Source organism: Carlito syrichta, unplaced genomic scaffold (assembly GCF_000164805.1).
Source record: "Carlito syrichta isolate Samal-C Ts95f unplaced genomic scaffold, Tarsius_syrichta-2.0.1 Scaffold304506, whole genome shotgun sequence".
In the NCBI taxonomy this organism is placed as follows: Eukaryota; Metazoa; Chordata; class Mammalia; order Primates; family Tarsiidae; genus Carlito; species Carlito syrichta.
In genome coordinates, this window is record NW_007248602.1 from 373,944 (window position 1) to 379,011 (window position 5,068).

Consider the following 5,068-nt stretch of genomic DNA (forward strand, 5'->3'; position numbering starts at 1 on the left):
CTCAGGAAGCCTGGCATCGCGCCCCCTTTTAAAGGCGCAGTGTTTCAAGGCGCGCCTTGGTTGCCTGCAGATCCTAGGAGAGGGGGCATTCAGAGCCGAGATGCGGAAGAAATAGACACACGGGTGACATATCCAGCCCCTGGACCGGCTGCTTGCGCTCGAATCCTTGTCTGGGGTCTGCTTCGGATAGAACCCAAGTCAAGACAATGCGTCTATCAGCCATGACTTGATTCTTGGCTCTGTGTCACCTCCATGAAGGGCCTCCAGAGTCCCCATTTCTCATCTGTGAGACGGAGGCGACAATGAACATTCACCCCACAGGGTGTTGAGAGAATGAAAAGAAAAGAAAAAAGACTATGCTATGCATCTAGTGCAAAATAAGTGCTCCAAAAAGCCAGCTTCCTCCTTTCCAAACCAAATCATACCCCGACATTTCTTCTCTTCTTTTCGTAGGAGCCAAAGTATAAGAGTGTTCTGAGCTACTCTGCTCATTTGCTCTTTTGTTTATTTATTCTCCTCCTACATGTTTACTTTTTATTATAAAGATGTGGGGTACAATTCAGGGTTAGGTATACATTGTTTATGCAGGTACCCTTGTTGAGGAGGTATGCCCCTCCCTCCCCCAGCAGTTTCCCTCAACTACCAGTCCCACCCTCCCATGACAGTTTCCCATTACTGCCAAATACTTTCTTATAGTATCATGCTAATTGTGCAAGGTCCACTTATGGCTTATAAGAACATGTGATACTCAGTTCTTTGTTTCTGTAATAGATCACTGAGTAGGATCGACTCCAAATCCATCCAAGTTGCTGCAAAGTCCATATATTTGTCCCTTTTTTTTTTTTTTTTTTTTTTTTTGAGTTGGAGTCTCACTCTGTCACCCAGACTGGAGTGCAGTGGCTGCTTCTGGCCACGGCAGCCTCTACCTGCTGGGCTCCGGCGATCCTTCCTCCTCAGCCTTCCGAGTAGCTATTTGTCCTTCTTTATGGCTACATAATATTCCACTGTGTTTACGTACCACATTTTCTTTATCCAGTTCGGCTTCGATGGTCAACATGGTTGGTTCCATGTTTTTGCTATTGTGAATAGAGCTGCAACAAACATACATGTGCAGATATCTTTTTGGTAGAGTGATGTGAATTCCTCTGGAGAAAAAAGAACGCTTTTTCGCTGCTGGTGGGAATGCAAACAAATGCAACCTCCTTGGAAGACAGTATGGCGATTTCTGAAAGAACTTGACCTTCCATGTGACCCAGCAATTCCTCTATTGGGAATATACTCATTTACTCTTGAATATGCCCCAGAACAGTGAGGCAGGAGGGAAGAATGGGAAAATTAGGAGGCCTGGCCCTGAAAAGAAACCTTTGGAAGCTCTGAAAACAAAAGATAAACAAGTGTTTCTCTGCAGAGAAAAGTTCCAATGGAGAAGTTCTCCAGAAGGATATATGAGAGTTCCTGCTGGTATTTAAATAACTAAGGTTGTTTGTTTTTGTTTTTGTTTTTTTTTTTTGAATCAGGGTTTCACTCTGTCACCCAAGCTTGGGTGCTATGGCATGATCATGGCTTGCCATAGTCTCAACATTCTGGGCTCAGGAGATCCTTCCGCCTCAGCTTCCCGAGTAGCTTGGACTACAGGTACATGCCACCGCACCCGACTAATTTGGGGATTCTTTTGTTGGGTTGAGGTCTCGCTATCTTACCCAGGCTGGTCTCAAACTCCTGGACTCAAGCAGTTCTCCCAGCTCAGCCTCCCAAAGTGCCAGGATTACAGACTGAGCTTTACAGGGAAATAAGCAGTATGATCACCCCTACCACTATTTGAGAGCTCATAATGTGCCAGGAGTTCAGTCATAATCTCTCTTTATCCTCATAATTTTTAAAGTAAATGCTATTTTTAATCTGTTATGTAAATGATAAAACTAAGGCTCGAAAAGATAAAAACGTTTTCCCAAGGTGACAGCCAGGGTTTGAACCCAAGTCTACTTGACTCCAAACCTCAGCTTCAATTGCTTTGGTGGACAGGATTGTGGGATTGGGTATAGCCTAAGGATATGGAAGATGTGGTCCTGGTCCAGGCTTGACCTCTAAATCCCTATGTATTTCAGGGGTTAATTCTTCCCTCCTCAGGGTGATGATTCTCTCATTTGTAAAAGGAGAGAGTTGAGTTAAAACTGGTTCTTGTGGATGTTTTAGAAGTGTGTGCAGGTGGTTGGTACTAGGGTGAGATGGCCCTCTCTAGTACTGCATGGCTGAGGACCAAGGCAAGTAGATGCCCTATGATATGATGCCTAGAACAGTCCTGCCCAATAAAAAAATAACTTCATGTCCCACATATCTCTCAAAATACTTGTGTAGTTGAAAAAGGCCAGCCCGGTGGCTTATGCCTGTAATCCCAGCATTTTGGGAGTCCAAGGCAAGAGGATTGTTTGAGGCCAGGAGTTTGAGATTAGACAACATAGTGAGACCCCATCTCTACAAACATTACAAAAATTAGCCAGGTGTGGTGGTGCATGCCTGTAGTCCCAGCTACTTGAGAGGCTGAGGCAGGAGAATCGCTTGAGTCCAGGAGTTAGGGGCTGTGGTGAGCCCGTGATCGTGCCACCACCCTCCAGTCTGTTGGTAACAGAATGAAACCTTGTCTCAAAAAAAAAAAAAAAAAGGGGGGGGGAGGGAGGGAGGAAGGAAAGAAGGAGGAGTTATGTGAACCTAGACCCTAACTCCATTTTACATGTGAAAGCAAAGCAATCTTACAGTTTTCATGCACAATGATTTTTCAGAGTCAGTTGAGGGAAGAATGTACTTTATTTTATGATAAATTTTACCAAGAGTTGGCCATCATTTGAAAACTCTTATCACCAACAATGAAACACAGGATATGCATTAGTAGAGCATCATCCCCTTCACTTTGCATTTGTTCTGATCATGAGCATCGTTGCAAATATCTTTGTATTTCACGGGGTCTTTGAGTATAATCATCCCTAGTCATTTGTATATTGAAATAGTCATCACTACATTATTTTTATTTTTCCTTTGTAGATTGGTTAGGATACTATATTGATTAAAAATAAAATACATGTGTAGACAGGTTTATTGTCAGCAAACTTCATTTCAAAATATTTAAGGTGGCATTATAAAATATTTGTTTGAAAAGGGGAACTCTGGGCACAGGGATAGAGGTTCTCATCTCTCTATAAGCTGAAACATTATACCACCAATACGAAGCCAAGAACCAAGATGCACACTCTGTAAATATATTCATCTACTCAAGGATGACTTATTATCACTGACTCTGAGTCAGGTACTGCTGTGGATTCTGGGGACATAGCTGAGGATGTGAAGGACCTGAGTCTCCAGCTTTGTGAAACTTTCCCTAGAAAAAGCAAAGGGTCGTGTCTTAGTCTATTATTTCTGCTAGTATAACAAAATACTATGGATTTGATAATTTATAAACAACATATATTTATTGCTAATAGTTCTGGAGGCTAGGAAATCCAAGATCAAGTGCCAGCAGATTTGGCATCTGGTGAGGGCCCCTAACTCATAGATGGCACCTGCTCTGTGTCCTTACATGGCAGAATGGGCCAAGGGCTCCCTCATAAGGGCACCAAGGCCATTCGTGAGGACTCCACCCTTATCACCCAATCTCCTCCAAAAGGCCCAGCCTCTTAATACTACCCTATGGGCAATTAAGTTCCAACCTATGAATTTTAGAGGGACACCAACATTCGGACCACAGCCACTCATATCTACTAAAGTTAAATATTTGCCTAGCCTAGGATCACTACTTCTTACTTTGTAAAATCTTGAGAGTATCACTTAGCTTGTCTGAGATTCCATTTTCTCACCTATAACGACACTAACGTGAAGCAGATTCACCGTGCACTGGCTCCCAACTTGTCTGAGTTCAGTAAGACAGAACGCACTCATGCATAAAAAGTTACATGAACTGTGTTTATCGCTTACAGACAGGCAAGCGGGATAAGCGGGAGATGGCTGGTATAGCCGGAGCTCTGTTTCCGTCCCTCCCAAGAAACAAGATGGACATCGTTATGGTCAACAGGGGTCTGGGATTCATTGTGAGCCAGTCCTCAAAGTTCAGGAAAGCTACCTGGGGTAGATGAAGCCTTGTCTGCGTGTTTTTAACTTGCACCACAGCTAAGGAACCCCAGAAAGCAGCCCACCCTGGGTTTTATCCCCCAAGGTCACATGACATGCGGGGCCAAAGCACCGAAGGACATCTTGTTTCTTGGCAGAGACAGAAACAGAGCTCCAGCTATACCAGCCACCTCCCGCTTATCTCAAGATGCTTCATTCCTAACACATCCTACTGTTATTCTTGAGGATCACAAGTGAGAAGGCAGGGAAAACTGGATCGGTCCCACCTGGAGCACTATCCTGCAAATAACAATTTGCTCCGCTCAGTTTGCTTAGCGGATTCAAGACATAACACATGTAAAAGTGTCCATGACTATTTTTATGCTTAATAGCTATCTGTTTCTTCTAGGCGAATTTCACACTCCATTAGCTCTGACTTCCCAAAAGCAGAGCTTGTGTCCATGATGGCAAATATGTGACATTTGTGTTCCCCACTACCTCCTCCTGAGCCTTGGAGGACATAGCTAATCAATGATGACACTCTTCCCTGCTGACCCTTAAAATCCATCTCAACACAGGACTCCCTGAGGCTGCGCCACGCCATGAGAACTGGCACATGAAAGAAAACTTATTTGCCTCCTGACCTGTGTCATATTCATCTTTGCCTTCTCTGTAGTATCTAGTGCAAGAACTTGTCAAGCCTGTGAAAAAATGAAAAAAGAGCTGATATTAGCTTCTAAAACTCAATATGCTCAGGCTGAAGATTTTTTTAATGTATTGCCTCTTAAATCCTCACACACACACACAAAAATCCTATTAAAAAAAGCACAGTTCTTGTTAAGAAATAAAAACTCAGACTTATTTAAGTAAGAAACACCTGTGCATAGAGGCTAAATGGCCAAGCCATGTTCAAATCCAGGTCTGTCTGCCCTGACACCCAAGGCCTGTCCACCATGGCATGCCACACTTCATC

The 5,068-nt window shown here is 43.5% G+C and overlaps 1 long non-coding RNA gene across 1 annotated transcript; it reads right to left on the reverse strand.

Moving 5' to 3' along the window:
• Window positions 1-2,783: 2,783 nt before the first annotated feature.
• LOC110595807 lies at window positions 2,784-4,806 on the reverse strand. Its single transcript, XR_002482080.1, has 2 exons — window positions 4,740-4,806; window positions 2,784-3,370 (listed from the first exon to the last, which is right to left on the reverse strand). It is a non-coding gene; the product is annotated as an uncharacterized LOC110595807 (long non-coding RNA).
• Window positions 4,807-5,068: the final 262 nt, after the last annotated feature.